The sequence below is a fragment of the Oncorhynchus nerka genome, linkage group LG19 (assembly GCF_034236695.1).
Source record: "Oncorhynchus nerka isolate Pitt River linkage group LG19, Oner_Uvic_2.0, whole genome shotgun sequence".
Lineage (NCBI taxonomy): Eukaryota > Metazoa > Chordata > Actinopteri > Salmoniformes > Salmonidae > Oncorhynchus > Oncorhynchus nerka.
The window spans coordinates 32,662,177-32,675,155 of NC_088414.1; the positions used below are offsets into that span (position 1 = coordinate 32,662,177).

The 12,979-nt window shown below is 39.4% G+C and overlaps 1 pseudogene; it reads right to left on the reverse strand.

Annotated features, from left to right (window-relative positions):
* Positions 1-228: 228 nt before the first annotated feature.
* LOC115147057 (pre-mRNA 3'-end-processing factor FIP1-like) lies at positions 229-12,705 on the reverse strand (annotated as a pseudogene).
* Positions 12,706-12,979: the final 274 nt, after the last annotated feature.

Genomic DNA, 12,979 nt, shown 5'->3' on the forward strand with positions numbered 1-12,979 from the left:
ATTCAGAAGGGGCACAATCATTTTAAACATTGCAGATAAAATGCAACATGATTTCCTATTATAATCTAAATCCCATGAAATCAATTTGAATATGCCTAATCAACATTGTCATAGCACCCTTCAAAATGTAACAAATGTCAAATGAGAAGTCTACAGTACCATGACCTGATGGTTCATCACCACTACTTTACATGCAATTGTTGGACATAGACAAAATTAGAATTTGCTGTATTTTTATTGGGTGAATTCTCAAACCCTGCAGTGATTACAAACTACGCTACGCATAGTTGAAGTGGTCGATGGTCACAGATTACAAAAAAATAGTAAAGCCCAGGTCAGGATTTAGTTTAATGTAAAGAGAGGCGACAGTATACAGTATTATATTATACCATGCTACTCTGTGCCAGAATGTCAGAAGATAGGACACATTTTTATAGTTTGAATCTAATCTACATGATGACATATCTGTATCAACTAATATTTTTTTAGAAAAAGTGGTATCAACACAGTGTTTGAAATGGCTTCTGGCAAATAAATTACATTCTATATATTTACAATATGACAAAGCAAGATGGGGCCTGTCCTAACAGTGACAATTGTGAATCTGGACAATGTAATGATGCAGTTGAGAATGTCCATGATCAACATTCTCGTATGATTACATTTGTATTTTAGGCTACACACCATTGAAACAACTTAAGAAGCCATTAGATTGGAATCTCTTTCTTGATTCCAATCACTTCACTTGAAATGGACATTTCATATTCAATTTTTCCTTACAAGAAATCAAAATTGTCTAGCCATGGTCATTTTCTTATTACAAAGATTAAAGAACTAGCCATGGAGCCGCAATGTTCTGCCTTTTTCAGTCCTTGTGCTCTTCCCCACGCCCCAACATATCCTCTGGGACATCCTTGTCCTCTTTGCTGCGTTTGCTTTTCTTGTGCTTGTGTCTGCGATGACCCTCCCCCTCATCATCATGCTGCTTGCTGTAAGGAAATTAATAATATAATATAATTCTGTTAACATTTTTGTACGCGTTTATCTTAAGTCTTAAAGTGAGTAACCACACATTGCTAGTGAAAAAGAACCACAAGCTTATCAATGTAGCTTATGTTCATCAATCTCATAAATGTAGGCCAGTAAAGTAAAACCTAACCAGTGTGTATAATATATTTGCAATAAACCACAAATTCTGTCCTACTGCATTTACCTTTTTCTCAATCTGACAATACTAAGTTTCCCTCACCGTTTGGAAGACTTGTGTTTACCACTCTCCTCCTTGTCACGATGGCGTCTGTCTCGCTGATGCTCCTCCCTCTCCCTGCTACGCCCACCGCTGCTGTCGTGAACATGAAGGTAACTGTGCTCAAATTCTCGCTCACTCTCTCGATCATGGCTGTAGTAGTGGTAACGGTCATCCTCACTAGGCCAGATATCAGGACAGATGAGAGAAAGTTAAGGCATGCGAAGGTTCAATTTCACCACAAAACATAAGCAAATGTATCTACACTGTTTAACTTTCTTTTTCTTTGTTTACGCACTTATATTCGCTGGTGGTTGGAGTATGACCTCTCTCTTGATCTCTGTCTCTTTCTCTATGACTTCCTTGGTACTCCCAATGCCCTCGTCCTCTGTCTTCCCCCCCCTTCTCCATCACAGAGCCCCAAGGCATGTGTGATGATGAGACTGGAGGGTAGCTAATGAAGCTTGACTCTGAAAGAAAATACACTGCATTAACTGCAATACAAGGGGAAGTTATTTGATGTGTGGAGTATAAGGCATGACAATTGTATTTTGAACCTGCCAGGTAAACACGATACATACCTCCACTGTTGTATCCAAAAGGAAGAGGGGCTCTACTGCTGTAATTCAGGGAAGGACAAATTGTCAGGATTAAGACCATCACTTAAACATTCACACAAATGCGGCAGAGTAAAGAGAGGCTCTGACTGGTACTGCTTATGAAACAGAAGTTGTCTGAGTCTGATGCCTCACTGCAGTCCATAGTAGAGCTGCAGGAAGATGTTTTGGGGTGGGGGTGCCACAAATTGTTTCAGAAATAATTTTTAGCATGGCCTACAGACTGCTATATTGGTCTGCTAATACAGGACTATTAAATGCCTAGTGCACTACTTTTGTGAGAGATACAAAAATTCAGGGGGTACTGCAGCACCCTCAGCACCCCTACTTCCCGTGGCTATGGTTGATAGCACAGCAGAGGTACCTGTCCTATCATCAAAAGAGTGGCCCGGCAAACCGGTTTGCAGACATTTTGGAGTTGGGCGTGGCTTTAGAGCAGCGTCTGAACGTATTGCCTTATTAATGCATTAGTACATTTTAATTAGTCTATTGACTCTCACATACCTATCCACAGGTGGCATCATCAAGGTAGGGGGAGGAGCAAGGGGAGGTAGGAACAGGCCTAGGGGAAAAGCAGTATGTAATCATCACCAAACAACAAATATTTGATATTGAGTATAACTATGTAGCATAGACATTCAGATTACATTTCTAGATTAATGTTTATGCATGTTTATAGCCATTTCAAATCATGTTGTATAATATTATCATACTACAATAAAAATGCAGTTCTCTTGCATCCTCTGAGAAACTAAGGACTACACAGAGTTTTGTGGTCTAGCTATAAAAACTTACCTGTAATGGAAGGTGGGGGCATACCTGAGAATGAGACCAAACATGTAAAGGTATTATAACATTATGTTATAATTTCTCATGGCTCTCCTTATCATATCACAAGACTATGCATTTGGTATGCTTTCATTCATGTTCTGGATAAAGAATGATACCTTACCTGGGGGTGAAGAGGTGGGGGCATACCAGATACTGGTGGAGGAGGATGCAGGAAGTGTGGTGGGGGCATACCCATTGGAAGAGGAAGAGGAGGTCCTGCTGGTGGAACCAAGGGTTGTACCTTGTTACCATGGTCTCCGAGCACCTGCAGAGTTGTTGAGAACATTGAATGATGCAGAACAATAGGTGTAGGTGTGTGTCTTACTCTCCTTAACCTGCAGTTATCTTTGACTTCATCACATAAAATCACTGAATGTGTGAACAGATTAACCTGGATAGGATTCTGTTCCTGCATTTCCCTCCTTCGGCCTTCAACCCGGCGAATGGCTCCTGTCTGTCCACCAATCACATCAATAGTTCCACCCAATTTCCTACAGAAAGAGATGACAGACATCTGTACTCTTTCTCACTGCAGTCAGGAGCCATTTATGCTTCACATGATTTCTCTACCAAGTGTAAAATAAGTATTTAACAAGCGTAGCTCTTTACAATCCAGTTCTTTTGAGGAAAATGTTGTACCGGATCTGAGTTAGCCTCGTAGATCCCAGACCTAGGGCAGCAACAGCACTTGGTCTGGGATTAATGATTGAGACAAAAAAAATGTTTAAAGCCAATAAATCACGAGGCAGATATGCCAGAATGTCACGATTCGAAACCAAAGTTTGCAGGCAAAACCTTTGTAGTGGTTTTAGTGAAGGTGGTTGATGCAAACTAGCCACTTGCGAAATGCACTCATGAAAAATAACCCCTGTGATCTCCATCTTGCTAGCTACTATTTTGTGTCCAGTAATGTTTACGTTAGGACAACAAGCTAATAACGCAAAAAGAGGATAAGGCAGTGATGTAAGAAAGCCGAATGTCCCAACACCGCCCTTTCCTCTATGCCAAACTGACATTGTATACATACTGTTAAGCTGGAGCCTTGGAATATTGTGGGAGACAAGACCGAGTTGGTGTGATGCTTGAACAGGTAGAGGTTATTACTTCCATATTTAAGCATAACTTTATTAACATGTTTTCTTCAAATAAAATCAAATGTTATTGGTCACATACACATGGTTAGCAGATGTTATTGCGATGGTAGCAGAATGCTTGTGTTTCTAGTTCCGACAGTGCAGCAATATCTAACATGTAAGTTAACAATTTCACAACAACTACATAATACACACAAATCTAAGTAAAGGAATGGAATATATAAACCTAGCAACAACAAAAAAGTCCTCTCACTGTCAACTGTGTTTATTTTCAGCAAACTTAACATGTGTAAATATTTGTATGAACATAACAAGATTCAACAACTGAAACATAAACTGAACAAATTCCACAGACATGTAACTAACTGAAATGGAATAATGTGTCCCTGAACAAAGGGAGGGGGGGTCAAAATTAAAAGTAACAGTCAGTATCTGGTGTGGCCACCAGCTGCATTAACTACTGCAGTGCATATCCTCCTCATGGACTGCACCAGATTTGCCAGTTCTTGCTGTGAGATGTTACCCCACTCTTCCACCAAGGCACCTGCAAGTTCCAGGACATTTCTGGGGGGAATGGCCCTAGCCCTCACCCTCCGATCCAACAGGTCCCAGACGTGCTCAATGGGATTGAGATCCGGGCTCTTCGCTGCCCATGGCAGAACACTGACATTCCTGTCTTGCAGGAAATCACGCACAGAACAAGCAGTATGGCTGGTGGCATTGTCATGCTGGAGGGTAAATGTCAGGATGAGCCTGCAAGAAGGGTACCACATGAAGGAGGAGGATGTCTTCCCTGTAATGCAAAGCGTTGAGATGGCCTGCAATGACAACAAGCTCAGTCCGATGATGCTGTGACACACCGCCCCAGACCATGACGGAACCTCCACTTCCAAATAGATCCTGCTCCAGAGTACAGGCCTCGGTGTAACGCTCATTCCTTCGACGATAAACGCAAATCCGACCATCACCCTTGGTGAAACAAAAATGCGACTTGTCAGTGAAGAGCACTTTTTGCTAGTCTTGTCTGGTCCAGCACGGTGGGTTTGTGCCCATAGGCAATGTTGTTGCCAGTGATGTCTGGTGAGGACCTGCCTTATAACAGGCCTACAAGACCTCAGTACACCCTCTCTCAGCCTATTGTGGACAGTCTGAGCACTGATGGAGGGGTTGTGCATTCCTGGTGTAACTCGGGCAGTTGTTGTTGCCATCCTGTACCTGTCCCGCAGGTGTGATGTTTGGATGTACTGATCCTGTGCAGGTGTTGTTACACGTGGTCTGCCACTGTGAGGACGATCAGCTGTCCGTTCTGCCTCCATGTAGCGCCGTTTTAGATGTCTCACACTACGGACATTGCAATTTATTGCCTTGGCCACATCTGCAGTCCTCATGCCTCCTTGCAGCATGCTTAAGGCACGTTCACGCAGATGAGCAGGGACTCTGGGTATCTTTCTTTTGGTGTTTTTCAGAGTCAGTAGAAAGGCCTCTTTAGTGTCCTAAGTTTTCATAACTGTGACCTTAATTTCCTACCGTCTGTAAGCTGTTAGTGTCTTAACGACTGTTCCACAGGTGCATGTTCATTAATTATTTATGGTTCATTGAACAAGCATGGGAAACAGTGTTTAAACCCTTTACAATAAAAAAAAAAGTAAAGTTATTTGGATTTTTACTAATTATCTTTGAAAGACAGGATCCTGAAAAAGGGATGTTTCTTTTTTTGCTGAGTTTACATAGAAATATATGGATGAGCAATGACAGAGCGGCATAGGCTAAGATGCAATAGATGGTATAAAATACTGTACATACATATGAGATGAGTAATGCAAGATATGTAAACATTATTAAAGTGCCATTATTAAAGTGACTAGTGATCCATTTATTAAAGTGGCAAATTATTTCAAGTCGGTATGTAGGCAGCAGCCTCTCTCTGTTAGTGATGGCTGTTTAACAGTCTGAATCCCTCTGACGTGTTTACCTGTTAGGTGGGGGTCCTGCCTTCAGTCTGTTGGCAGCGAGGGCCAGGACTGAAGCAGGGGGAAAGTCTGGCTTGTAATCAGGCTTGATGGAAGACGGTTCTGTATCCTTTTCTAAAGTGGTTGCCCTTCCCTGCTGAACCTCGAAAATAAAACAATTATCCAATTATTTCCCACCCGCAAAATATCACTGTTAAATATAATCAAATCTATGTTAGTACTATATCACATTTAGAAATAAGATAGACTATTATTATTATTATTATCAATGGAATTATTAATGTATTATTTGACTTGGGGCCAAATCCAGTGGGGTCTGGTCTTGATTTAAGTGTGGTATGAGAAATCTGACACAGGAAACAGCAGCTTTTCCTTGGCTGGGCCAGTCTATTTTATTTCAGTTCACATAACTACATTTCCTGTCTTTCTTCATGATTAAAGATATAATCATTAATTGCTACATACATTTTTTGACTTATAAATGAATGATACAGTGCCTTTAGAAAGTATTCATACCCCTTGACTTATTCCACATTTGTTGTGTTTGTTACAGCTTGAATTCAAAATTAATGACATTTTTTTTTCTCTCACACATCGACACACAATATCTCATAATGAAAAGGTTAAAGCATGCTTTTAGAAATGTTTGCACATTTATTGAAAATGAAATACAGAAATATCTTATTTACCAAAGTATTCACACCCCTGAGTCAATACATGTTAGAATCACCTTTTGCAGCGATTACACACTGTGAGTCTTTCTGAATAAGTCTCTAAGAGCTTTGCACACCTGGATTGTACAATATTTGCCAATTATTATTTTCAAAAATGTCAAAATTCTTCAAGGTTGTTGATCATTGCTAGAAAACCATTTCAAGTCTTGGCCATAGATTTTCAAGCAGATTTAAGTCAAGACTGTAACTCGGCCACTCAGACACATTCACTGTGTTCTTGGTAAGCAACTCCAGTGTAGATTTGTCCTTGTGTTTTAGGTTATTGTCCTGGTGAAAGGTGAATTCATCACCCAGTGTCTGGTGGAAAACAGACTGAACCAGGTTTTCCTTTAGGATTTGCCTGTGCTTAACTCCATTCCGTTTATTTTTTATCCTGAAAAACTCCCCAGTCCTTAACGACTACAAGCATACCCATAACATGATGCAGCCACCACTATGCGTCAAAATATGAAGAGCGGTACTCAGTAATGTGTTGTATTGGATTTGCCACAAACATAACACTTTGAATTCAGGACAAAAAGTTAATTTTTTGTAGAATTACTTTAACGCCTGCATGTTTTGGAAGATTTTTAGTCTGTACAGGCTTTCTTTTTTTCACACTATCAATTAGGTTAGTATTGTGGAGTAACGACAATGTTTCTCCATCTCAGTTTTCTCCTATCACAACCACTAAACTCTGGAACTGTTTTAAAGTCACCATTGACATGGTAAAATCCCTGAGCGGTTTCCTTCCTCTTCGGAAGGACGCCCGTATCTTTGTAGTGACTGGATGAATTGATACACCATCCAAAGTGTACTGAATAACTTTACTATGCTCAAAGGGATATTCACTGTCTGCTTTTAATTTTTTTTACCCATCTACCAATTGGTGCCCTTCTTTGCAAGGCATTGGAAAATCTCCATGGTCTTTGTGGTTGAATCTGTGTTTGAAATTCACTGCTCGACTAAGGAGCCTTACAGATAATTGTATGTGTGGGGTACAGAGATGAGGTGGCCATTGAAAAATCATGTTAAACACTATTGTTGCACACAGAGTGAGTCCCTGCAACTTATTATGTGACTTATTAAGCACAATTTTACTCTTGAACTTATTTAGGCTCGCCAAAACAAAGGGGTTGAATACTTATTGACTCAAGACATTTCAGCTTTCAATTTTTTATTAATTTGTAAAAATATCTTAAAACACAATTCCACATTGACATTATGGGGTATTGTGTGTAGACAAATGACAAAAACAATCTCAATTGAATTCATTTTAAATTCAGGCTGTAACACAACAAAATGTGGAAAAAGTTATGAAAAGGTTAAGGGCTATGAATGCTTTCTGAATGCACTGTATATACCCATTAATTCTTGAAGAATATAACTTATAAATGCCTCATGAGCTTAGTTCAACTGTCATACCCTATCAGAACCCAAAATATAAGCTTGTTTCACTCCAGTGTTTGTAAAGAATGTAAATGTAAACAAATACTACATAGCCTGAAAACATTGTTAAAAATATAATTTGTAATAATAACTTTGTAGCTTTGTCTTGAATTTGAGAGTGGTTACATTTCTTCAGGCCCATCTCTCAGCTTTTTACCAAAACTGAGGCAGGGTGGCGCTTTGTTATTGTATCATTTCAGGATTCTATCTTAAAGGTTAATTACTCTTAACAAATCAAATCAAATGTATTTATATAGCCCTTCTTACATCAGCTGATATATCAAAGTGCTGTACAGAAACCCAGCCTAAAACCCCAAACAGCAAGCAATGCAGGTGTTAACCATCACTGTTTGGAGACAAACACAAAGTTTTACAGTAGTGTGATAAAGTAGGTATAATTAATCAATGTTTTGAGGACTCACTGTTATCTTGTTTTCAAAACTGAGAGGAGCACTGGGCTCCAGGCCAAGCTGTAGTCTGCGCTGTCTCTCACAGTATCCCTTCCACGTTTCCTCATTAAAACCATAGTTGAAGTAGTCTGAGAGGTCGGCACCTAGAGACAGAACAACATACAAAATAACAAATTGATGTTGTAACAATCTGCAGCAATTTTATTTCAACAACCCCCTTACCTGGCTTTCTCCATGGTTTGTCCTCAAAGATGTCCATTTCCACCTCCACAACTGGTGCACCATTGAAGGCCCCTAGTGTCTCTATATCTATCCCTTTGGGCTGCAGCTTAACTTGTAGCAAAACAGTAACATTATGAATTAGTCAACAAATACAATAAAACCATTATTGCCCACCTTAAATAATCCCCCAAAACAGGACGAGTTCACTCACTGGCTGCTGCTGAGGCATAGCAACGAGCTGGTTTCAAGCTCAGGTTCATGCCCGTTCCCCTGCAGAGATTCAGAAAGATTTTTAAAAAATGTATCCAGTGGCCTTCATTAGCTCCCCAGATTTTAAATCAAGTGTGATACTGTCTTTATTATTCATTACAGCAGTTTACACAGCCCCTCAGAAAGTATTCACACCCCTTGACATTCCAAATGTTGTTGTGTTACAGCCTGATTTCAAAATGTATTTCAAAATGTATTACATTTTGAATGTACTTTTTATTTTACCCTCACCTGTCTACACACAATACCCCATAAATGACAAAGTGAAAACATGTTTTTGACATTTTTGCAAATGTATTTAAAATGAAATACTGAAATATCTCATTTACGTAAGTATTCAATCCCCTGAGTCAATACATGTTAGAATCACCTTTAGCAGCGATTACAGCTGCAGGTTTTTCTGGGTAAGTCTGTAAGAGCTTTGCACACCTGGATTATACAATATTTGCCTTGTGTTTCAGGTTATTGTCCTGGTGAAAGGTGAATTTGTCTCCTAGAGTCTGTTGGAAAAAAAGACTGAACCAGGGTTTCCTCTAGGATTATGCCTGTGCTTAGCTCTATTCCATTTTCTTTTTATAAAAAAAACCTCCCTAGTTCTTTCCGATGACAAACATACCCATAACATGATGCAGCCCACCACCATGCTTGAAAATATGAAGAGTGGTGCTCAGTGATGTGTGGTGTTGGATTTGCCACAAACATAATGTTTTGTATTCAGGACATAACGTTAATTTCTTTGCCACATTATTTGCAGAATTACTTTAGTGCCTTGTTGCAAACAATATGGATGTTTTGGAATATTTTTATTCTGTTCAGTCTTCCTTCTTTTCACTTTGTCATTTAGGTTAGTATTGTGGAGTAACTACAATGTTGTTGATCCATCCTCAGTTTTCTCCTGTCACAGCCATTAAACTCTGAAACTGTTTTCAAGTTACCACTGGCCTTATGGTGAAATCCCTGAGCGGTTTCTTTCCTCTCCGGCAGCTGAATTAGGAAGGACACCTGTATCTTTGTAGTGACTGGGTGTATTGATACATCATCCAAAGTGTAATTAATAACTTCATCATCTTCAAAGGGATATTCTATGTCTGCTTTTTTTTTACCCATCTACCAATAGATGTCCTTCTTTGCGAGGCATTTGAAAACCATGAATCTGTGTTTGAAATCCACGAGGGACCTTACAGATAAAAAATGTTCTCCTGAACTTATTTAGGCTTGCCATAACAAAGGGGTTGAATACTTATTGACTCAAGACATTTCAGCTTTAAATTTTGTATTAATTTGTAAAAATGTCTAAAAACATAATTCCACTTTGACATTATGGGGTATTGAGTGTAGGACAGTAACACAAAATCTAAATGTAATCAATTTTAAATTCTGGCTGTAACACAACAAAATGAGGAAAAAGTCAAGGGGTGGGAATACTTTCTGAAGGCTCTGTATTTAACCCTCTGACTTAACACAGTTTTTTGGAAAAGCAACTGTCTCTCGGGATGCGCAAGTACACTTACATGTAGGAAGGTGCACCAGTTTTGATGTTACCAATGGTGACCTTGACGTCATCCTCGTCATCACTGTCACTGTCCTCCTCCTCTTCACCTTCAGTACCCTTGGCTTCCTGTTGAAAAAAGGGAGGAGCATAGTAACATTAACCCCGTTGAGTCGCCCATTTTGTACTTCTAGCCCCTTTTAAACATTGTGTCTTTGAGCTACAGTAGGTTGTACCATTGGATTAGTCTATTTCTTCTGAATCCGTAGATACCATCCATTAGTCTATGTGATTAACGGGGCCTGAGCTAAAGCTGTGTTTCTGAGAAAAGGGCAGATCCCGAATGGTCTGAATGGTTTACGCTACAAACTATTAAAAGCTATCTATGAAAAGATGAGACTCTCACAAACACAAGCATGTTTTGCTCTGTGACGCTAACAAGCTACACAACCCTTAAAAAAAACAAGATTGCAGTTTTGAAACTGCCGTAAAAGTGCAGTAACTGCAGTCAACTGTGGTATTCTGGACACAGTAATTTGCAAAATAACTGCAGTTGAATTGCATTTATACTGCAGTTACACTGCAAAATTACTGCAGTAAAAAACAGTGTTATTTTGGACGCAGTATTTGCAGCATACTGCAGTTGTACTTCACTCTAACTACAATTGTTTCCGTAAGGGAAGAGTCGTTAGAAGGTAAGGGGTTCTTCTACATAGATCATAGGAAATCCCAGGACAAAGGGTCTATAATACTGTAATAAGCTCACATATAGCTGCTGTCATGAACTCCAAACTTCACACAGTTGTCACTGACAAGTTGGATATTCATTTCCCAGTAAGCAAACCATTTCTGTAATTACAGCATTCATACAAATACATTTTTATCAGGTTTTTGCTTTGACGGACCTAGTTTTATTTCATTGACATTTGTCAAAAAAACGCATGAATACAACTGTTTATGTTAAATAGTTTTGTGTTCTACTTAAATCCCTTGTTGTCCTGAAAAGAAAATGGTAAAACACTTAATTGTGAGGCTAAATATAAAGTCTGGACATGCAGATAAATGAAAGTCAGATAAGCAGATTTTTGATGGAGTCTCGGGACTGATAGGGTTAACACTACAAAATGAACGCTCACACCTGCACCATTACGTAAACCAACACACACCTCATTGGTTGCCTGTGAGAGGTTGCTCTATTTCTATTGGTTGGATCTCATCGCTGTGTTACAGTATGAATGAACCATCAGAGGTTTTGGAATATCCATTTTCTCCGAGAGAAAAGCTATGCAACTAATAACACCGGTGTACTATTATGTAACAACTTACACCAGCTGTTAAGATACAATGGTAACTCTTTAGACTACATTGTGAAAATGTTTTAGAACTAACTATTTATCTATGTGATAAGAAATGTAGATGATATTGCCCCCATGCCATGCCTGTGATGCAGCATCCTTCTCTTCGGTATTGCCCATTGAAGTCAGCTGAAGGGTATTGCCCATTGAAGTCAGCTGAAGGGAGTCACCAGGCCTAATAAGCAGAGGGGGGAATTATTGTAGTTACATTGTAATAGCATGTCAAATAATATTTGGAACATCATGTGCCTTGAGTGAATTTGGGTGAGAGGATCAAAGTGAGCAGGAAAGTTACATTCTTACCCAGGCAAACCCTCGGGGCATTTTGTTTCTTGGTGTTTTCCCCTAAGAAAAGATGACATGATGATTGAAGGTCGATGCATTTATTGCCAGTCGCCTAGCATTTAAGACAAGAGCGTTTTGGAGCCAATTTTTGGGCTGAGCTGCCAAACCATACTGCAGATTTTGCAGGGGAAAATGTACATGATAAAATCATCTTAGGTGTGCATCCTAAGATAAATCAAAACACTCCACAAAAAAGGCACCACTAGATGTGCAAAAATGTGCAATTGCGTAGGGTTCCTATATGTTTTGGACCAAGCATCATCCGTGAAGCCGGTGGTTGGTGTTGTGCGTTTGTTAACTGTCTCAATTAATCTTGATCAACATCTGAGGGAACTGTTTAGCGCATGCCTTGTGTATCCATGTGGATACATTGTATATTCACCCCCATACAGCCAATGCTCTTCGTCTTCAACCTGATGGGGCTCACTCAACGGGACTGCTGATTCTGAAATGGTCAACTCAGTAGCCATGGTGTAAATTAGATGCGTGGTCTATTTTTCCGGTTTTCGACCTTGTCCGGCCGCGAGTGTTCGCCGAATAGCAAAACCCTATAACAAATCATGTGCCTGATAACATCTCTGCCATTATCAAGTCATCAAAATCCGCTAATTATCACGAACTGATGATAGTAACCTCTATGACAGACAGCCTACCTCTTTCCCAACAACACCCGCCTCCTTGTACAGTGGCATTCAAAAGGCAAAACAAAAGGCCCTGGGTCCTAGTGCCTTCACAAGGCTTTGTATTTTAACTATTCAATTTAAGGAGCTTTATTGACATGGGAAACATATCTTTACATTGCCAAATCACGTGAAATAGATCATAAACAAAAGTGAAATAAACTATAACAAATTTACAGTAAACATTAAAGTAATAAATACATTTCAAATGTCATATTATGTCTATATACAGCGTAGTAGTGATGCGCAAATAGTTAAACATAAATATGGGTTGTATTTACAGTGGTG